This window comes from Homalodisca vitripennis, chromosome 3 (assembly GCF_021130785.1).
Source record: "Homalodisca vitripennis isolate AUS2020 chromosome 3, UT_GWSS_2.1, whole genome shotgun sequence".
In the NCBI taxonomy this organism is placed as follows: domain Eukaryota; kingdom Metazoa; phylum Arthropoda; class Insecta; order Hemiptera; family Cicadellidae; genus Homalodisca; species Homalodisca vitripennis.
Window position 1 is genome coordinate 81,516,898 of NC_060209.1, and position 24,566 is coordinate 81,541,463.

The 24,566-nt window shown below is 32.1% G+C and overlaps 1 protein-coding gene across 16 annotated transcripts in view; it reads left to right on the plus strand.

Moving 5' to 3' along the window:
* The window catches only part of LOC124357111 (protein still life, isoforms C/SIF type 2), a 911,156-nt gene that overhangs the window by 559,608 nt on the left and 326,982 nt on the right, over nt 1-24,566 (plus strand). The window lies entirely within an intron of this gene.

The following is a 24,566-nucleotide window of genomic DNA, read 5'->3' on the forward strand; positions in this document are numbered from 1 at the left end:
TTCAGGGAGAATTTAGTCTAGACATCGTATGACCCAAAAGAGGCAATAAACAATATGAGTTATCATCAAATAAACTAAATTCAGTCTATGGATAAGTGATACAGGATATGAAGAATGCGGTTGAACACATATCTACATTTGATATGAAATTCCTTGCATTATTTACCAGATGCAATTAGAAATTTACATCCTTATCTAATTAACATAGGACGACAATGCAACGTTTTGAACGTCATAGGTTGTAGTAGGATGAGGAGCAAAGACAATATTAAGAAAAAATAACGTTTATCTATATATTTTATTGTAAACCTAGTAATACCGAGGATGAACAACATGTAGCCTTACCTTTGGAAGTAAATTAGTAAACCGCTAAATGAAATCTTCGGGAATGCATCAATTATTTTTTTGTGACAAAACATAACTATCAGTGCAGTTAAACGATGATTGTTTGGCTCAATACAGAAAGATATATACAAGAAAATGTTTTAACATGTTTTGTGAAGTTTTCGTATTGCTCATACGTTATTGCGTTGCCGTCGGACTACTGACTGATGCGGTGGAGTGACGACCATTTGTTTTGTAGAGACGATTCAAACTTTTTGCAAGGTTGTGATGGTAAAGAGTATTTTGTGACAAATCCTAATTAAAATAAATAAAAAGTAAAATTAAAACTTTTCATGGTGTAACATATTTATCTTCTAAAAGTAAAAATTCAGCAATAAAATAATTTGAACACCGAATGACGATAAAAAAAAAACAAAAACGGTAGGACATAAATGTATATTGCGCATGCGCATCAAATAAAGAGTAACTCTAAAAATGACAAGGATAAGCAATTAGCAATTTGTCATATACAGGACTCAGGACTCATACACATTGACGTTGATTCGCTGGCACTCCATCAATGTGGCATATCTCAGTTTTTTTGTCACTCACGTCTAAAATTAACTAAATTACTTTATTTGTTTACATTCCTGTCCAGAATTACATTCACTGGACATTCTACATATGCGAGCTTTACAGGCCATTATTTTATTATAATTTTAAAGACTCACGCCTGTTATCCCTATCCTGAATAACATTCAGTGGACATTCTACATGGAACTGAGAGGGCTTCAGCGAAGACTGAAATGCTCACCCCTTTCAATACGTATGAAAGTATATAGGAAGCCACCCCACCTCTCAATTAACGCGAGGGCTCCATTCAACTAGGGGTGAATTACCTGGAAATAGCACGCTTACTACACACTTCAACCTCAATGCACCGTCCGACGAAGTGCCTCCTTTTTTGTAAATGAATGTAGGATAATTGTTTTAATTATCCTGTTATACATTTTAATTCGATATAATTTCAATACTGTAATGTTAACTTGACCTTTAACAATAATAATAAATCCACGGTGCAGTATACAGTATAGTCCAAAAACCGAGCAATGGTGGAGGAGAGGTCTAAATAGAAGGTCGTAAAACAGTGAAATTGTATTTTTCTTAACTTAAAATAAGATAGAAATAATTGGTAAATACGTGAAGTTAAATAAATTTCAAATTAATACATACACACTATTTGCGCTAGGTTGTGACTTCGGTCTTTTTACCTAGCTGTCTTGGTTCTATAGTATAATTTATATTGTTGTCTCTGACAGACGGTTTTTAAAGTGACAATCTGTAAGAAATTTTACCTAAGAATAAAACCATTGTTTGGTATTTGTAACCTTTTCTATTCCTTTCCGATCTCGATCTCCACCAAAACTCGCGGGGCTGACGATCGATTTCTTTCTTAAGAGCAGTTTCTTTTTCGAGTTCAGAAATATATGTTCGTGTGTTTAATACATGCAATGCAAATTGGCTCTATCAGACTAGTATTGACAATGCCTCTTATTGATAACGCAGGATTGGACCTCATATAGTAAACTCTGCTGTTGGTAACTGGTAGTTTACATGGTACTCGATTAGCGGGTGTTCTATGTTTTCATTGTCTCAAAGCAGGCTAGACAGTATAACCAAAGTGGTTCAAGAGATTTGTTTGAATAATGCATCAGGTTTATTTTCTTTCATGAGAATAAATGTTAAGAGCGATAGGAATATTGTTTATTATGTTTTAATCGTTGTATGTAAGTATTCTCAGTTTACGAAGAGCAGCTGATTAGGCCATGCTTAGTTTTACGTTTTGTTACTGTTTGATTATAAACTGTTAAAAATCCAAATATATTTCACTTTCATGCTCATATCCAAGCTTATTTGGATAAAAGTAGCTTGGTTTTTGGCTAAAATGCGTATACGGTGCAATGCCATAAATAAGAAAACGTCTCTCTTCATATTTATGACAGGGTCGCCCTGGGAATGTGAAATGCTAGACCTCCAAACCTCTTGGGAGGTGTCAAAACCTTTACACATGGACATGGGATGGAAGTGTCACCTCTTCAGTCAATACAGTTTTGTACTCGAGAGGATGGATAGCAATATTTCGTCAGATTTACTAAGAGTGCAAACACCTTTTTGTACATAAAGTCGCATACTTTTACTCAAAACAATTTTGACCTTAAATTTTAGTTCCACTTATCGTAAATTATTTTCACCATAAGTGCCCATTTTCAAAATAAATTTTGAATTCCGAGTGTTTCTATTCATAAAACAATCTTAACTCCACAAGTAGGCATATCTCGTGAAGGATAAATAACAAAATTAATTATACTTGAATATATGTTAAAACTAGTGAAATTTACAGCTTTATATTTTTACTTTATGTGACTGTACTTGGTTATTGGTATTAAACTTTGATTGTTTGACTTTAAATTTGGCAAAGTGTTCCGTATTTGACTTTGGTTGACAGATTTCCGTAAAAAAACTGTTCTTAATATTTTCAGAGGCAGTAGGACTTAACTACGTAAAATTTAAATTTTTACCAGAAGTCCATTCTGCAATGTTACTAATAAGTAAATTTTGCCATGGGTCAAAGTTTTATATAATGTGGTTGTTCTTTAAAAGAACATTCCTTGTTACTAGATTAAGGTCATCATCTTATATTTTCATAAAGGGAGTTATCTTAAAATACCTATTCCATAAATTAAAAAGTTTTTAATGTATTTGGTGTCGGATATTCTTGGTTTAGCTAAAGTTTTTTTAAACATCGTTATATGTATAACATCCCAAGAGCACCACTTAATGAAGCATTTGTCCTACGTTTAAAATATAAGTATAGCCTACTATTATTGTTGTTGTCTTGACCAACTTTCAGCGATCCCATCAAATGTTCGATCTACTAAAGAAGTTGTGTCGAACTTGCATAGTACGTAAAAATGTACTTAAAGTTGTTGCAAAGTTATATCAAAGTTAGTAAGAGTAAAGGAACTGAGGTTTGTGTAAGTCCTAACATTTTCAAGGAGGCGGTGTGAGAGAGAGGAAGCTGCCCTTGTAGCTGGAGTGCCGCCAGGAATGTAATTAATGAAGCTGAGGTTCAGGAGGCCGTCTCAGCAGAACAGTTCTGTAATGGGTCATAATAGGTGCTTTTTGTCATCCATAAGTAACAGATCCTGGAGGACAGCCTCTGACATGAATATGGAAGATATAAATATGAGTTATGTACGTTTTGGCAAAGTTGTAAGAAATATATATTTGACATTGATTTGATACACCGATATACGTATGATTTCTATTGAAATAAAAATAAATTAAGAGGAAAAAGTTTTAATAAAATTGGTTATTTTTGGCTGAGGGTTAGAAAAGACAATCACTCAATGGACTGGAGAAATTTAATATCCGTTTAATTGCCTTTGTATATGTCTGTCTGTCTGCATGATATCTTGAAAACGAACCAAATGTAGACTTGAAATTTTGCATAAAAGCCACATTGAGTTCGATTGTTGCTTTTATGTATATACTCTATGGTATTTGATTGATCATTAGCGACCAATTCTACTTTGGTATTATGGATACGGTAATTCTAATGTCCACGAGAAGATTACAGATAAATAAAAGTATTACAATTATATAATACTAGCTGTTACCAGCGTCTTTGCACGCAATTTTAAAAATCAAAGTCCGTAGCCTACTGAGTCTAAACAAATTTTTCAAACTTAAGTAGGCATACGACCATACACATATTATTTCAGTGTTCATGATTAGTTTAAGGGACTAACTCATGTAGCCCTGCTCAAAAAAAGTACATACATTATGTCTACTTCTGCTACGGATCTACTTCCGGTCTAAATATATAAACATATATATTTGACTTCGGTCAAAAAGTTTTTATTTCTGGTAGTTTAAATTAACTTCTAGTCAAATTAATGTACGGTGTCAAACTTGTAACCTTTGCCTCGAATTTATTGTACTGAAGAATGAAATATACACACATGTAGGTTTCAAAAACGAATTTCCGTTAAAAAAGATCTTACTTACATCATTTTCAATCTTCTTTGAAGGTATTACTTAAGTGCCGCAATTGAGTTTTCCTTATTGTCGCGATGAATAAAATATACACACATACTTAGGACTGAGAAGTCTACTACGGTACAAAATATACACACATACTTAGGACTGAGAAGTCTACTACGGTACAAAATATACACACATACTTAGGACTGAGAAGTCTACTACGGTACAAAATATACACATATGCTTAGGACTGAGAAGTCTACTACGGTACAAAATATACACACATACTTAGGACTGAGAAGTCTACTACGGTACAAAATATACACACATACTTAGGACTGAGAAGTCTACTACGGTACAAAATCTACTCCCACTAGGAAGGGGGAAATACTTAGGAAGCTTATGAAACATTTCATTAGTTATTTATGATAGAATCTGAGTTGTAGAAATCTTGTTTTTAGAACGTAGTCTGGGAAAGAATGGCTCGTTGATGCACGATGCGTGTGAAAATGCCACATAACAGTGTTAAGGAAACCAACCAGTCTTGTGTATCTAGACATTCTTGCACATAAACTTCAAAATTCTCCCCATTAAAGTGGGTCACATAACAGTGTTTAAGAAAACAAACTTTTAATTAAGTATTTCCAATTCATTAGATGTTTTGTATTCATCACTGGCTCAATCTGGAATAAAACTTATAAAACTATCTTTGTATATTTTACATGCGTTACACCAATAATGAAGCACTTATCTTATAAAATTAAATGTAATCAAGTGTTTCAGGCTCTTTGACGTACTCCCGCTGACCTATATTGGGATTACGAAACATTAACATTATCATTGCAATAGTAGTTAAATTAATTAAACATATAGCTGTGCTCTCATAACTCAAGGTCTACATTAAACGTGTAGACTTTAACAGGATTTTACAATTAATGCTCCATAATTTTAGTGACCAGTGAGGCGTAGCCTGGAGGAATTTTCGGAATACGAATATGCCTATATTCATCCCAGGGACCCTAAGAATGTTTATGTAAAATTTCCGTACAATCGGTTTAATAGTTTATGCGTGAAAGAAAAAAAAAACAAACAACGCCATTTATAATATTACTAGAATTAGAAAGTGCCATAGTAACACAGGTAGGCTAATGAGATGAGCTGTATACTTTAAATAAGCACGCAACGCCAGTGAAGTCTGTTACGTAAAATGTGGTGTTATTTACACCAAATCCACCTACCTTGAATTATAAAACCCTACGCAATGACACATGTTCTTAATAAAAGAGTAAAAATTTGTTTTCAAAAATATACGCACATTCCAAAAAAATTGCAAACTATTTTGTAGGTCAGTTGCTGATTCCCAAAGCTACTGCAGTAATTGGAACATGTAGATTATTTTTAAAATTTTCAGTTTTGAACTGTGTTACCAGAATATTCTGTGGAACACAAGCGAGCAGATAGTGTAGTGTTGCGGCTGACCAACGATTGCGTGGTGGATTTTATGGGAGTTGAATTGAACCACAGGCCGTTTGTGGTCTTTTTGTTTTAGGTTCCTACAAATTTTTATGTTTCATGAAAATACTATTAGCTGTAAGTGTTTTAAGTGTCAACTTATTTACTTCTATATCTGTGGGCTACCTTATATAAATACTGTATATACCGTCTTAAATAAATGTGTTGTTTACGTACTATTGTTGTCATTCTGAAATTTCAAAAATCTGTTAAGTCCCTGTCAAACTTTAGATTAAAACAAATAAGTTTCTAAATTATGAATTAGTTTGTTTCATTACAATTGTTAAAAATATAAATAACTCGGTGGTTTAGGTTTACGTTTAGTAAGGGAGTGTAAATCCCCGATGGCGTATTTTGACGTGAGGAAGATCACTACTTATTTGAATTTTTACTTGAACTGTGTTAACAATCTTAATAAATACTAACAATAGTTAAATACAATTAAAAAATGTATCTTACACCATTAAGTCCCTTCGTCATTTACTTAATAACTCAAATGAAGGTATATCGCATATGTTAAATTGCAACAGCATAACATAATAAATCGTTATTTTATTAAATTCCAGTCCTTCTTTTGAATACCTTCAAATGAAGTTCCTGCTTTTATAAGTGTGTCGAAACTGAAATATATTTTTAAACCGATACCATTATAGAGGAGGGCCAAAGATTCTTTAAGGTAACCCACTTTTATTGCGCCTAAATCAATAAGTTTTTTTGTTTTTGAATATATATCGGTGCTTGAAGAAAAACCTTTAATCCGAAGGTATTATTGTACATCTGTACAATACCATTAAATTCAGAAATTAAGTAATTATATGCTAGCCAGTCAGTGAAACTAAATATTATCCTTATACATCACGGATGGGTGGGGGTGGTCCTCTGCCGCCTTTGATCACGCCACTAAGTTAACTAGTTAAAAGTCAAACAGACTTTTGTTGTTTCAAATATTTAAAATGTCCTTTAATACGATTCAAAATCTCTTTACATCGTTTCCACATCAGAGACACCTATAGTACAAAATATAGTGTAATCTATATTAAGAGGTATTATCATTGTACACTTCCACGTGCGAATGAGGAGCTAAACTCAACATTTACATTGAATCAACCCTTCCGACACTAGCTACGTTATCTGATGTGGAAATGATACAAAGAGGTCGAGCTTCTTCGCCGCCGATGTTTTTGGTCTTTTCAGATGAACATGAGTCCAGATTCCAGGAATAAAATTTGTGACACCGTCAGACTTCAGACGCTGGACTAAGAGGAACATGAACCGGAGCTAAACTCAACATTTACATTAAATCAACTCTTCCCACCATAGATACGTTATATATCTTCAATAAATTTTGAATGCTTTATCAGCAAGCTTTATTATTGACATGGCCGTTCGTTCAAGGGATTTTAATTTTAACTATAAAAAATATCTACATATTAACGTAGTTTCCGTAAAAATTAGTGAAACAGATATAAATTGAATTCAATCTATGTTTTATTAATTGTATTCCGCATAGCTAACATAATATGTGAGAAATTCAATGGTGGAGTGAATACTAATTTAGTTAACATTAGCATTATGACTATATGTTTCACCGAATGGATTATTCTGCTGTTCACACGTCTATATCCAATTTTGGTAATCCAGGACCCTTAGGTACAAACATAATACTTATCTACGCAGCATGTTGTTTACTCCCTTGTCCCAAACAGACAAACATAAGCGTATTGATATTATAATTGATTTTGATTTCTATCTTCATTATGTACTTGTATTAAAAACAAAATGGTGAAATTATTCATAGTAAAAAACCTTCCGGCTCAGTCTTGGAAGAAGTAGATAGATTTTGTGACTATTCAATGCTATTTCTTTTATACAAAGAAATTGTAATAAATATTGTTATTTGAAAAACTCTGTTAAATATAATCAACAGCAAATGTAAACATTTTTATGGCAGCACAACTATATATTTAATTAATTTAACCAATATTTTCCATGTTTTACATGTATAGTCTAGAAAGCATAAAGTAAGCTTAATAATAATAACAATTCATAAATAAACATGTTTTGCAGCCACTGTTGGGCACAGAGTAAAAAGTATCAAGATAATTAAATTATACGTTTTATTATAAGTATACTTTAAATGTACAAGCCAGTACTGTAATGCAGATATCAGAGTCGAAGTTACTGTTTAATGTTTTACTGCAAATGTAAAGACACAATGATGTATATACATTTGTGTGTGTGTGTGTGTGTGTGTGTGTGTGTGTGTGTGTGTGTGAGTGTGTGTGTGTGTGTGTGTGTGTACGCGCGCGCGCGTGTATGTGTGGAAACAAAGTAAACTAAACTACGGCAGAAAAATACTAAAACCGGAGTAAATGGTTTCATTATAATGGCCATAAATGTGACTACGTTTTACATATTTGATTAATCGTGGCAACAAGGAAAACCCAAATACGAAATTGCCTATGTATTTGTATACAACATCTACCTGTAATGGTTCAAATAAACTACATCAATATCAAACTATTGTCATCATATACACAATTCTTCATTTCTCTTCATAAATAAATTACCACCAGGTTAACACCTTTACTGCTTGTCTAAACTGAGTGAGACCAACTACTGCCGCAGTCAATATGTTAAACTACTGTACAGTAACTGTTTATTTATATTAAATGTAGTTAACTCAATCCAAAATATTTTGAACCACTCTCACCTCTTGAAAAACACAGTAACTTATAACAGGGTTATAGTGAAATCTTAGAAAATTGGTACGTCTGTCCCCCTTTCCAGGACCTATTTGTAATAGATATCAAAAACGAAAGCTTGATTCAAGTGAATATTCAACCTGCCGTTGCGTCGGGTTAAAATGTTTGTGTCCCTCTCGTGTACAAGTATGACATTTACATTTTCAGAAAGATACACCCAGTTTTCCTGGCATTTATGACAGTATAAGAGAGTTTTCTCATGGGGTGAACGTTGCCTCACCAGCGGGTACTAGGAGGCTTGTAAGCATTTACGTTAAAGGTTGTACACGCTTTTAACTGCCAGTAAAGTATGTAATATTCACAGCTTTTGTTGATAGTAAACACATCATTAATTTCCTGCCGCAGTACATTTAGCCACGCCGTAAACTAGCTAGATGGCGTAATTCTCCTATCAGGTTACGCCGCAGTGGAATATTAACTCTTGTAAAATGTATACTCTCCAAAGTAAGTAAGCAGTGCCATACAACTATATTGTTGAAAAAATTCAAATTTGACCTAATCAGTTCCTTAAATATTTTAGATAGCAATTATTTATCAATGAGCAATTTTCTAGATTTTTTAAATCAAAATTTTACTTTAGTTGTAGTTGGTGACATAGTTCCCACTGACGTGGAATGAACATTTCGTACTGGTAATACTTGTATTTTTAATCCTTTTCATAGAAATAGATTTAGTGGTAGTTAAAACTTGAGTATTGAATAAATATTTAAAAGTTTTGATATTTAGATTCTATTTCGTATGCAGTCCGTTGGCTTTATGTTATTATATTGGACTAAAGCATAATTTAGTGCTTATTGTACAGTTCTTTCTTTATATAAGTGATGTTCTCAATTGACATTCGTTTGAGAGTAGTAATAGTCGTACTGACTTAATAATAACGATATTTGTTTCTTGCTTAACAATAATAATTTCAATAAATTATCTCCTGCAATGCAATCTCCTCTTCAATTTAACTTTCATTAACAAAAATACAAACTTAATATAGTTTGTTCTTGTACCTTCCACTTTCAGCTTAAGTCCTCTCAAGTAGGGATGTGATTGATTCAATTCAAAGTGATCTTCTAAAAATCTTTTCAATATTTTTTTACTGTAGATTCAGATTAAAATTATACCAAGAAGATGTACATCTCTTTCCAGTATCCAGAAACATGTAAATGGCCAAATTACAAATTATTATTCTTTGTTGGATACACGTTTTCAAACAGTTCTTGGTGAATGATGAGGGTACTATAGTAAATGAGAGAAAAAAATTAATTAAAAGAGAGGAAAAAGTGTTTAATTCCAGTACACAAAGCGTTCACCGAATGTGTAATCAAATAAATAATTAAAAATCAAGTTGTGTTTTTGAGTTATGAACAATATTCTAGTAAATCATAAAACTCGTTATTAATAATTTTCATTTAAGGGTTTACTGAAATGTTACTGACTGGAGCCAAAATAATAGAATCACTACGTTTTCAGAACACACTGCTGCTCATTACATGAGTTATGAGTCAACAAAATATAAAACATTTTATGACATCCGCTATTGTTATTGGTTGAGCGTTATGAATCCTATCTGTTGACGGGTTGATAAAAGTTTCGTTTATTGTCTGTCTGTTTGTGTGTCTATCAACCTGTGTGTCTGTCAACCAAGAAAATAACAAAGCACCTCTTCGCAACTGTATAAGATTATACGGTCACACCGACAAACAAATGTTGACTGTGCGTTAATTCATTATTTTAATGTATACTCGTAGTTCAGAAGCTAAGAGTTACTTTGCATTGTATAAGCACAAATCCTTGGTTTCCTAATATCGATCAAGGAAATTCAGCTGAAGATAATGTGTTAGCTACAGGCACAAGAAGTGGCAAATTTCAGAATACTTTTCTTGTCTTCTGGCGGTAATATGTCTATTATTTATGTATTATTTGGTTTTAAGGTTATCTAAGAAGGACAACAAATATTTTAGAAAATACTTTCATATTTTAACCCTTTTGAAACCCCTTCACTTATTTAAAACCAGCGTTGCTGTCTAATAGAAAAGTTCTGACATTAAAACAGATTCATCTACCAATTTTAAGAAAACCAAGTATGCTTATTCAATTCAAATTGGCTACTGGCTTCTAGACTTTTGGGTAAGGTGGTATGTATTAGTTTTTATGCAAAACTAGCACACTAATGCATGTTGGATTGATTCCATGTCGTTTCCATGTTTCATAGTTGTTCGTTCCGATTCGGCTGACAGTGACAGCAGCATCGTTTGCTCTTTGAATTTTTCCTTATCTGTGACTGCCATCTTGCATATGCATGTTATAGTATAGATATAATTGGTTCGTGTAACCGTATCTGTAAAATAAAAAAAACATTCTCCTAAGCATTCCTAAGCAATTTGGAATTCTCTGCTACTCCTCCAGTAGGGCCGAAAATCCTGAGTTTATTACTTATAGTACGAGACTATTGCGTTAATGCGGTGACCGCGGCTGACAAGTATAGGGCCGCATTGAAGATGTTAATTTGTGATTCTAACAAATATTTATTTAATTGATTACGTGGAGTATTACTCTTTGTTCTAGAATCCTACTGCGCTCTACGTATGCAGTAGACTTTCCAAAGTAAACTGCGAACGTTTCAATAAAGACTTGAAAGCTAACACCCCTTCATAATGTACGTATACAAAACCACCCCACCTTTCAATTAACGCGAGGGTGCTATTCAGCTGAGTATGAGTTACCTGGAAATAGCACGTTTACCGCATACGAGTACTTCAATCTGCATCCACGGATGGGCTCAGAAGTGTTTTCTATATTTATTAGTGAAAACGTGATAATTGTTTATATTAGATATGCGCTATACTAATATATGATAACTTAAATTTGTATCTAGAATTGCTGTTTTGCAGAACTAACAGGAATTTTTCTCTTATAGATTAATGCCTCATTCTGAAAATAACATTACGTTAACAGACACACTATAAATCCTTCCGCGATTGACTCAAGACATGATTAGCTGCTATGAAGTAATGAAACCATTTTCCATGCCGTATTCTCACATTGGCTTGTTTATCCATTAGACATTCCCAGTAACTTTAGTAGAAACAACGTTTATCTTACAATGTTCTCTTTTCACACCATGAGAGAACTGTCCTATCATAACATAACACTTGATATACTTAGACTTAGCCGTGAAGCGTCCTCACTGGTGAAAAGATTCTAAACTAAAACTGGCAGAGACATCTATGCACATTCTATAATAAAAGTAAGTAGATGAGGAAGTGAACTAATGATGGGCGTGGCCCGACCAACGATTATATCTTTTTAGCACTTCCAGCAATCTACAACTTAATGCTATCTTCGATCTCTAAATAATTTTCTATTGGATATTTAGAGTGGTTCCCATATTATTGAGACAAACTGGAATAAAATAAAAACCATGTAATTAAAAGATTAAAATATAAGTATTCATTTATAATGAAAATAACTAAACACTTTTTAGCTGTTCTGTTAACATAATGTTTTAAATGTCATTTTTAAATATTTGTATTTTAAAAAACGTATATGCCTACATCTGAAAGGGTATTTATAAACCCCAAGAGGTCTCAGCGCTCGCTCATTTCGAGTTTGCCGAGGCATAACGGAAATGCCCGAACTCTCCCGTGGCCGCATATCATACCTATCCCATGAGGCTGAGCCTTCCACAACCGAGTATAATAGTATTTAGACAAACGTGAAGCTATTTGTGTCTCAATTACAGCTTCCACTATAAAATGGGCAGTCACAGGTTACAAAATCTACATTAACTGTCTACATAATGTTTCCCGCGTCAGAGTTAGTAGAGTAATCGTTCCTGACAACATTCAGTTTTGTCCTAGACTAAATAAACTTGGCGTTTAATAAACGTCGATAATTGGTGAAATAAATGAGCTTGATTTTAAAATGGGTGGCAAATATATTCAATCAAAGCACATGCGTTAAATCTTTGCATCGTTGTAATACATCTTTGAAAAGCGCACGAACGAGTCACAGAAAATGTTTAAATCATACCCTTGGGTCATCACATTGTTGCGAAATGACAAAAACCATTCAGTTCTCCCTCCTAAAGTAATTTAAAATAACATAAACCTTTGTCATTATTCTTAATTTCAAGTTGCAACATCTCATAAGATTGCTCTGCTACACCAAATTCTTGAAAGCGTTTCATTATAATTTTCCTTACCTTCATTCAACACATTGTGTTTGGTATCCTACAGTCACATCTAAACTGCTTGACATACATTAAAAGTACACAAAAAGCTTAGACTTTGGGAAATGATTTTGTAAAGAATTTCATTCAGCAGAACTATCGTCACTCATAATGACTATTGGAGAAAATAATTTGTATGATGTATTCAATCGCTTCATTAAGCAAACTAAATGTTATGTGGTAGTTTTTTCGGTCCTGATGGATGAAGTACATATCCTAACGGCAGAGATTCTATTTTGTCAGCAAAAAATAAAAATGTAAAGATTTTTTGTTTAGTCACATGATCCACCAGAGTCTACAAAAATAATGTAATTTGCATTTTTTTCTTTTGGAATACTCATTTCATGACTGGAGTTACCACTGCTACAGTTTTAGATTTTTCAACAATATTTACACAAAATACTTTTTATCTAGACGAGCGGTTTTTGTTATTACAGCTTCTAAAACGTTTCTGAATCTCTGTCTCTAAAAAGGCGTTTCCTCCAACAACTTTACATGTGAATGATTTGTATTAAAGTTGAATTCACCTGATCATTGGCTAAGTTAGTTAAAGTTTCATTGCCATTTTCAGACGATTGAATGATTAATATTTCATGAAAAATTTAGCTTCAGCTGGAGACATCCAGCCGTAAAATAAGAATTGAAAATGTTTACGGTTTCATCTGAATACCTTAAATAGCTTTAAGCTTCATCAACATTGTCTGAATGGGTGTTATCAAAATTTACATTGAAGGAAAGAAAAGTATAAGTGAAAAAGTGTAATAACCGAAACAAACTATTATGAAGACAATAAAGAATAATGATATATTGTTCTTTTAACGAAGATACATCTCCAGTTTAATTCTTCTACAGACTAAAAGTAGAAACCTTCTTTTGTAGGCATATTGGTTATTCTTGGATGAGGTCGGGTTTATCAAGCACGTAGATGCATTTATATTTGTTTATTTATGCGGAATGTTTATTATACGAAATAGAATATCCGTGTTCACCGAAGTGTTCTATAGAATACAAACAAGCAGTTAGTTTAGTGTCGTGGCTTGCCAATGACCACGTGGTGGAGGCTGTGCGAGTTGCGGTGAACCACTCAGCTGTTTGTGGTCTTTTTGAGCTAGGTTTCTGGATACCTCTACTAAATAACAGAAAAATAATACTGTACTGATTATTATTTCAGTGTCATTTGCAGCAATTATATGGAATATTTAGAACATAATCTTTCAACAATGTACTTTGTTTATCGTATTAGACGATTTTTTTACGAAAAAGATATTGATATGAAAAATTCATCCTTTGAAAGTGACACAATAATCTTTGATTGATAATCATGTTTAAAAAGTGCATCCATAAAGTAAATGTATCTAAATTCGGAAAAAACATTTGAAAGCTATAGTAATCTGTCTACTTTTTTTCTACACCATGAGTTATGTTTTCGACATAATTTAACAGTTGTAACACTTCCTTGGCTATTATGCCATAGGATTATATTCCAGGACATATTAATTAGCAACATGTAATTTGCACTACACGCCGTATGGCGGAATTTTGAATCGTTTAAAAGATTCTTACCACATTTTTGCACAGCAGCTACCAGATTGCTGAATAGACATAATTTCTATTTTACTTATTGTTGATTTTGACTACCAAAATAATTGACGTTACTCAAAACAGATAAAATTCAAATTTTTCCAAGGTTTGGCAATCTTTTTAATTATAAAATCGTGGCTGCTAACCGATGTTACATTGTAATGGAAACCAACCTAGTTTTATTATTAGGTGGCAGTAATTATTAATTCAAGCGTCACTTACTTTTGCACTATCAATAAATACTGTAAATCAGGAACTACGTTAGCCACATCCACTGCCACCTTGAACACTATTTCTTTCTTCCAATAATACTCTTCTCGAACGAAAATTATTGGAATAACTTTACAAACGCACCGTACACTTCTCATAATGGACCGAATTTCAGGTATTTTGTTACACTGAAAATGATTGGAAATATGTACAGAAGTAGAACAAAGTTGAGTTGAAAAATCGTCGTATTTCGTGTTTGAATATATGAGTATGAACTCCAGTTCCATTTCAGTTAGGGGCTATGGAGTTCTGGGGAAGCCGGAGCAAAAATAAAACGTAAATATTGGTTTCTTTATTTCAGATAGATCGCTTCTGATATATAATGTCCGACGAGGTATCATCCTTGTTTGAACTCTTGGACGTCCTAAAGTAGGAAACTGGCAGAGATTGGAATTTATTACACTCCATTGTGGGTGGCCTCGGACAACTTAGAACTCAATTTTATGCTACTAGCCATAACTTGTAACAGAAAATACAGCATTTCTATAAATATTGTTTCTACTACAGCTTAAACTAAAATTGCTGCAGTAATTCATATTTTAAAAGGACGAATTATTAATCTGTACACAAAAACCCCTAGAGTGTAATAATGGAGCAGATTTACAACTTTCTTTTAATTGAAAAACCCAATACATATTCGTGGGAATTCAACTCATGTGTTTCATCGAAAACAATGCTTGGCGCTTTCACGGTTAATCAATATGCACGGATGGTCATTTCGTATGCTATTATCGAGTAATAAGCAATTTAGGTTCTGCATTAACATTACGTAATGCAATGACTAGATTATTAAGCAATGATTTATAGGTATCGATTCCAACTTTTATAATGTGAGTAAAGTATATTACAGACGTACATATATTCTCAATGATACTTTTATGTTTATCCTAAATAGAATATTGTAATGTCATTACTATTGTTCATTTAATTTAATATTAAGGAATAAACATATGTAATAATTTTTAATATCATTAAAGTTGATTTATATGACGTAAAACATATGTGGTTTGTGCTATAGGATTCCATAAGTTGTATAATAATAAATATATTTTGATTTCATGAATACTAACATTCATTTCTCCACGTATTACGAGTATATTATTACACAAAACTATCATTTCAGTTGATACATTATTGATCACTGTACATATCAAATATTGATAAATTACTCTAAGGACTGCATTGATAAGGTTTAACGATAGGAACTGCCGAAGTTCACACATGCTATACACTATGAGGTATATTCAATTTTCTGTTTTGGATAAACTCTGGATTTTTTGACATCCGTTTTTTAAATTAGCTTTCGTCCCTTTTGTTTCCTATTTAAATAGAATTTAAATGCTTTTTGACAACACCATCTTTCAAAAACGCATCAGTAGTATCATAAGTATATATTTATATTTCTATTTTTAAGTTTTTATATTTTTGTAGAGAACAAATAATACTGCAACCTTAAAAATAGCAAGATGTAATGTAAAAAATAAATTCTAAAAAATAATTATACTTGTATCAGTAAATAATAATGATTTTCTGCTATTGAAATAAGATGAAATGAACAATTAAATATACTTCTTATAATAAAAGAATATTTGAGCATTTTTTTTAAGCTTGAATTTTAAACACCCGTCATCTCTGTTTTGTCATGATTATATTTAATCACTTGTACAGCGTGTGCCTAAATATGTTTTTAAATACATTTTTTATTAAGTTTAGTTGTTTTTATTGCTATAATATTTCAAGCTTATTAATTAGGTGTTCCTTAAGTGAACGTGTGTTCCTAACTTATTTTTATTGAGTTTCTCACAGTCCAAACCAAAGTGTAATAGATGATACGTCACATTGAATATCTCCTTGAAACAAATTAATTATTTGTATTTGAAACTGCAACCTAAATAAATAAAAGTGTAAAAAAACGACCTGAACAAAATGAAAAACACGTAACTCAAAAAATAAGTAATAAGTTTTATTTTAATGTTACAATCCATACAATACCTTTGAAATAGTTTTTATTCTTATTTTAAGATAACAAGTTTAGTTTTCACACACTATTCTGAAACACGATGAGAATGCCAATATACTTTGTACCACTTAAAATATGTCTTATCACTGATAAGGGATTGGCCAGCTACCTTATAATATCTGACAAATTTAAGTTAGCTACTTCTTCTTGGTATCTGCTATGATAGAGTGTGGTTCTATAAGCTTAATAAGCGTGGTATAAGCAAGGATATTCCACTAGTATAGCAACGGGGGTAAAGTATATATCTAGCTTAAGCGTGTGCAGGAAAAATAAATTAGAACTTAATATCATTGTTATATAAATTAAAAGTGAGTTAACTTATTTCTACAACTTCATAAGCCTCACTTTGAATTTATTATTAAGTTTATTGCTATATTGTTCGAATCCTCATTTATTGGGTCGTATTTATTTAATTTTGTGAACTGAAAATAAAAATTATGTTTGTAGCCTACCATTTTTGAACAATTAGAGGTATAAAAAATTGGAACATTTATTACACATTGTGTTTTATTTATTTTTTAAAAAAATATTTATTTATTAATTATTTACTTAAAAAAAAATTATTAATATTCTCCATAGTACTTTATGATCACATTACATTCAGTACGGGAGGTCAGCCTCACCCTGTGTATAATATATCTGAACACCTGTAAGACATGTTGAAAGCAGAATGTAATAAAATGATATATTTACGTCGTCTGATGAGTTTCGGAGGCACAAGTTGTAGTTAACGTTAAGTTGTAATGAGCAACAAGCTATTCAAAGTAATTACACCTTTCTTTGTCTTAAGGCCTTCAAAAAAGACCTATAGATTTTAAAAACTCTGAAAGTGGTTAAGTAAAATATTGTACCTATGTCATTATGCATATCTTATTAAGCACTGATATGTTAATGCGTTTCGCTGTGCAAATTACCCCTTGTCGATTCCATTAATAGATATAATAGATTGCATAATTAGTTGAATACATATCTCGGACTACCGAGTCTGAGTACTATATACACCACCATTAATAGGAATTTTCTAATTCACACAATACGATAGTAAGTTTGGCGGTTAGCAAATCTATGATCTCATGACGGCTGTGGACCGTTACTCTCCACAGGGACACCAATGGCTGGAATGCATTCTCACAGATGTTGAAGTGTTTGCCAATTATCATCTGTTATTGGATTTGCACCGTTTCATTGTTGCCAATGTCACTCGGCATTGACTAGCTGCTGACGGGAAATTCAGGTTTATAACCTTAGTATACTTCCTATTGAATATTGCTGCCCGATTCCAATTATTCATGACAGAATATTTTGCTTCTGTTGATTGCAACTATATAACTATACGGATATCAACTAACTTACTTAATATATACTATTGTGCAGTAAGGAGCAAAAAGAGTACATACGATCTCATATTTAAGTGTGGACAGGAATGTAACTAAGTATTTTACATTCTAAACAAGGAAATGTACAAGTATACTTACTACGCCATCTGCAATCGGCACTAGTACGTTAGGACATAGGATGTACTGAAACCACAACTCATATTAATTGCTATTACAGCTCTTAAATACAGTTGTAACAATCTGTTGATCTTGGTCATGTTTCACATTGTCAATCTCATCAGGAATATATTGTTCGCAAACATTTAAAACTAATTTTTACGTTAATACGATGATAGAATACTTAAATTTAATTAATAATAATAATAATTAAAATAACACAAAGTATTACTGTTAGTATTATTATTATTATTAAAGCGGAGTCTTCAAGTTAAATGCTCTTGATTATTTTTAGAAGAAGAGCTGCCTTTGTGAGTACTAACGTGCATGTATGGTGTTTACTATTTCTTATAATGTCAACTAATATTTTAGTACTAAAACTTTTCACGGCCACCTTTACTGGCTATAAATATTAATAAGTTATACGAAGAGTGAAATAAACTTATTTAAATTTCAGAGGTGTAATAAATGAAGATTAGATAGGGCAATGTAATTAATGATTTTAATGAAAATGCTAACATTGTTTCAGCCTTTTTTTTCCGAAAGTGATGTTTGGCGTATTTCCCTTAAAATCGTTAGAGACCAAAGTCAAATAATACGGAGGTATGTCCAACAATTAATTGAAGGAAACAACAATACTTCACTTTGGAATTTTGTAAGAAACATATTTATTATGATAAGGCATGATGTGACAAATTTTATTTGTTACACAACAGCGAACTGTTTTAGTAGTTACTGTTCAATAAATACACGTAAGTATGGTTCGTAAAATTTCCAAAGTTGAATAATCAAAAACATGAATTACATTGTCGGCAAATAAACCTAAGATATGTATTTTTAATTCACAATTTTAAAAAGCAGGAGTATGGAACTGAGCTGTGTACTTCTGTGGTGTTCAACTGTAAACACAAGTCAATAAAATATTACTTACTTAATAAGACTTATATATCCTTTCCTTCTTCATATATCCTTTATTAATCGTTTATACACTTCAAAGATGACCGAAGATAGTACTTAGGTTACTTCTTTTAATACTCGCAATTAATTTTATACCATTAAAATAATATTTTACTTTAACACTACCTCTGATACGAAGAAATTTGAAGTGATAAAACACGTAGGGAGAGATGTAATGTAGAGAGATAGAGTAGTTTGGCAATGGTCCAGGTCTGGAATCTCTGAATCGTAGTCTAAATCATCAGCCAGATGAATCAGTGACCCGTGTCTTGTTCAGAACAAACGAACTTTGATGGAATGAACATTTTACTAATATTGATCTCAGCAGAGTACTGATCAGTATCGACTCAATATGTTGTACACCGCAACCTATCCTTTTATATTACTCATCACATACAGTATGTTATAACACATCCTCAAACCATTACTATAATAAAGAAGATTTAAATAAAAACATCTCAACAGTGTATTTTATTTGCTTTTCTATATTTACAGTTGAATAATACATGTATTAAAAGCTCAGTTCAGTATTCCTGTTTTTCATTTTGAATAAAAAACTAATTTTTTAGTTTTATTTCCAAAGTATGTAGTTTGCTATATTCTTTGAGTTTAGAATTTTTTCGTGCTATACTTACGTGTTTTTAGTGGAAGGACAGTGTCTATTGTAACAATTTTCTGTTGTTTAACATTAAAATCCGTTACATTTATTAAGCATAATACACATTTTTCTTACAAAAATGCATAGTAAATTGATTAAAATATTTTTTTCCGATATTATTTAAACCCACAAGGTATTTTTATTTAGTTTGAAACTATTTACACTCATATGTACCAAATATCACTTACAAAAAATGGAGAGAGCTTTCCTTTGATTATGTTTTCTCAACAAATCTTTTTTCGTTACTAATAAAACCTCTTAAACGTAGATATATTGTTAAAATGGTATCAGTGTGTTGTTGTAAACCAAATTTTAAAATTTTTACACTCCTAGTCGTAAAAATTGAGAGGTAATTCTAACTATTCCTCTCCACCGTTTAAACTCTTAATTTCAAGATGCCTCTTGCAACACCACCTATATTTTTTCAAACACAACACACCGAGTCATAGTGTTACAATAAAATGAAAGACCATACTTTGGATAAGAGCAACGCAGTCAAATAAAGTAAACATTTTCTAACACTGTGTTATGCTAGATTAGCACGCTATGTGTCTCTTTATGTAATTTAAATTATTGTGATTCTCTGAGTAAGCGTTAGAGCTTAAAATTACAAACTCCGTAAATATATTATATTCATGATGACAAAAACTATACAGAGAAATGAGAATATCTTTTCTGAATTATTTGTTGAATCGCGCATACTCAATGTGTTTGAATTGTAAAGCCTAGAATCCCAGACTCGGTCACAAATCACGGGCGACTCTCCTCATGTGGGGTCTCATGAGTGTGCTTCACTGGAATTGCTCCATAAATTGTGGGCTCAAAAATGCCTCCAATAACCGTTACATTAAGTCTTCTATTCTGCGTCTTATGACATCATCCAACAGTATAATACCAATATTTGTCCAATGAAAACAATCTGCTAGTTTTAAAATACAAGGTAAGAGTACGCTTCACCACTTACCTTGTAAATGTGTTGCTATGTCACATATTAAAATTTTAGTTATAAGATTTTAGTTTGTTTTATAAATTTAATTGTCCTGTAACTTTTCGTTGCCATCATGTTTACCTATAAGATCGCTGTAAAATGAACCAACGTAAAATGTTTCGCTAATGCTCAGCCAAATCCCGTTCATTAAAAGACGTACACCATCATTCAATTCGATGTTGCTTATAAACAAATTAAGCATAATACAAATTTTAAAGCTTATAGGTAAGTTCGTTATCGGATAACGTGTGGACAGTCATACAGATAGACAAATGGAGAAATATAAATAGAACTCTTTTCAACCCTTCGAATAGTAGCCTTAGCTATCGCTCATATAATGAAGTATGAAGTATGAGTATTAATTTACTCTTCATTAATAGGATACAAATAAATAACAGGACATTAACTTTTATGATGTTTTCTCGTACATTAACGCCAATCAAATTATGTTCTACATTATTTTTAAATGTGTTCTTATATATCTGATTAAATCTTGTTATTATAATGTAATCTATAAGTTAACAAAATAGACATTATACAAATAAATTGCCTTTGTACGTGATTAAGTTCGATGTTCCATCAGCAGAACCGAGTACTAGTATCGCTGGGAAACGAAGTTTCATATTGTGTAAACCGTCATTTATAAACTTCATTTCCTCATATTAGTACAAAAACTATCTAAACAAGAAAACTACGATCTTTGATTCTCGACTTTCACAAGATGGGTAATGTTAGAGGATGTTTGTAAAATAAGATATGTTTATTTCTGAATCAAATACATACACATTGCATATCATAGTATTTTTTAAACATAATATAAAGCAGCCAACCATATCGATATAATCCCTAATTCTACTCAAGTAGTCAGTAATTGCTGAGGTATAAAACACCCCCTGAGTTTTTCAACAGCTTTAAATTTTTTACTGCACATTTTAATCTACGCAAAGGTAGGAAAAGAGTTCTGTAAAAGATATATGACATTCAAAGTGTGTGACATGATGTCTGTAAGTGCGCAATACATTGCGTGGCATGGATATCTGTGACATTAACATACTGAGGTACAGCTTTCAAATTATGTATGATCGACATGAATCAAACTGAGAATTATTACAGAAGTGTTACGTTACACGCGTATACTTACAAATTACGTTTTACTGAATTTATTAATCTTAGTTTCGTCCCCAGATTTCAACCAGAAAGATTTTTATTGAAAACCCTTTAAAGTATGTGAGGAAATTTATATGTGCTGTTAGCAAACGTAATTTCAGGACGACTGTGGATAGCAGCCAATCTACAGTATACTCCATAGAGATAACAAATAATCGCAATGCATCCTCTCAGATGTAGAAGTGCCAGTCAGTTATTACCTGTTATTGGATTTCCACCGTTTCATTGTTGCAAACGTCACTTCGCGATGACCAGCTGCTGACTGCAATTTCAGTTTTAACGCTCGTTGTTTATTCTGTGGTGAATATTGGTTGCATGATTCCAATTATTCATGTTCAACTCATTCGCCTCTATTTATTGTACGGTATCTGCAACTAAATGTGGAGATCAGCTGGTTTGTTTAACACGTTCATGACGACTTGTTCCTCATCGAGTACAATCGTTTAATTTTTAAGATAAATTAATTTTGTAGGTGCCCCTTGGGGTACACGGAGGAGCTTAGAATAAACATATTGAAACAATATTTTGTGCGAATTAGCAAAGTTTATATAAGTTTTTTGTTATACTTAGACTCATAACGTAAAAAATTACGGATTTTGTCATTGGTATTAAAAAGTTCGATGGCAATTAAAAAAGTCCGGAAATAAGCCATAAAGTTATCGTGAACATGAACGTGTTAATTTATTCGTATATTATACATTTTACGCTTATTGTACGAAATATTTTCCTGCCATTGTAGATTTACTTTATGAAAATCTTGTGTGTGTTATTCATCACTAGTTAGAGTGTGCGGATCAACTAAACTGTTTATTATACTGTACTGGACTGCATACTATGTTTCCTGTAATTCTATAAATTTTATGTGAATGTTTTTTTTATGTCTTCATCGTTAAATATAATTTCTAGTACGTTTAATGTATTATTGTTCGGTAATTTGTGTAATTTTAATACTGTAACCTCAGTTTTTCAACATTGAACCATTAACATATCTTTAGACATAATACGGTATACATTTACAGTTTAACACATTGCGTATGGGCCTGGTAAAATGAAAAAATCCAAAATAAACCACGAACCCGTAAATTAAACGAACAATGAACAAAGTAGTATACGCTTGTACGTATAAAACTTTACTTTTTAGATCACTTAGTTGAAGAGTCTCATATATTTTTACAACGCTGGTGGATTTTAATTGAAATATGAAGGCCAAGAAGCTCGGAAAGCTGTTACACTGATAATGTTTTGTAAGTGAAGACAGGTCACTTCCCGAGAAGCCTCTCACTTCCGTATTAATTGTTTCATCAATCTCCTGTTGCTCTGTTGTCTTCGATATATCACACTTGTGTTCAAACAATCCATCTTCGAACCGTCACACTTGAGCAAATATTACACTTCAATAATCTGGGATTACTCCTTCTCTATGATAGATATACCTTCTATATTAGGTTTGATACACTGGTTATGTTTTTTAAGTGAAGGCCCCTTATAGCTAGCCCCACACTTGCGTATTAATTGTTTTATCAATTTCCTGTTGCTCTGTAGTTAAATGAGGTGTCACTTAATAGGTATTAAGATTTTTTTTTAAATTGTTCTTTACATAAACATACCTTTTTGGGGAAATGGGCAAAGTTGTAACAGTGACTAAAAATTTCACTTCCATTCCCTAGAAAGGTGTCCCAAATTCCATGCATCTGTTTTTATCCATCAAAAACTAAACAGAGTGTAAACATACTTTTAACTTACAGTGTATAAGGTAAACAAGTATAACTGTTCATACACAGAACACTCTATATATGAACTAAAACAATTTATATACGAACCCATTATTAATAATAATTATATAATAGTAAAATAGGTATAATTTATTGCTAGTATATCACACTATTGCGCAATACAGACATATACTTACGATACAACTTGAGTTTGAGCAGGTATATCTTATACAAAAACACTCTGGATACAATTGGTTCGGAACTAGAAGAAGTTACTTTGGGTGTTTAGTATGTGGATCCCTAATTATACATTCATTTATTAAAATGTTTCAGTTGTCGTGTTCCCTTTCTGTATTAATAAAACTCACAACGGTTTTCCATTTGGTGGTTTTGATAAAGTCCAATACAAATGAAGAATAAGTTTTTTAACAAACAAAGTATGAAATCCAAACAGCACAAAACAGTACAGGATAGAATCTGTAATAATGTTAATCTTTAGTGAATGTATAACTGTGGAATTATGAAAAATACTTAAGTATGAGAAAATTGTGTAGAATATTTTCTATTACTGCTTGTAAGATATTCCATTATTTTGACAGTCAACAAATACAAGAGAGAAGCGGAAATCGAAATACTTACGGTTATTCTCATATGTATTTATGGACAGGAATGGAACTGTACATTATACATTCCGAACAAGGAGGGAATGTGCTATATTGACTACGCTGCGCTGCCCGGAACCGGAACTAGTACGATAAAGCACAGGACGTGCTGCAACGGGATCTTCTGCAATAAATAATAAGTCATTGTAATGCTTACATAAAGTTGATACAATCTGCGTATCCTGGTC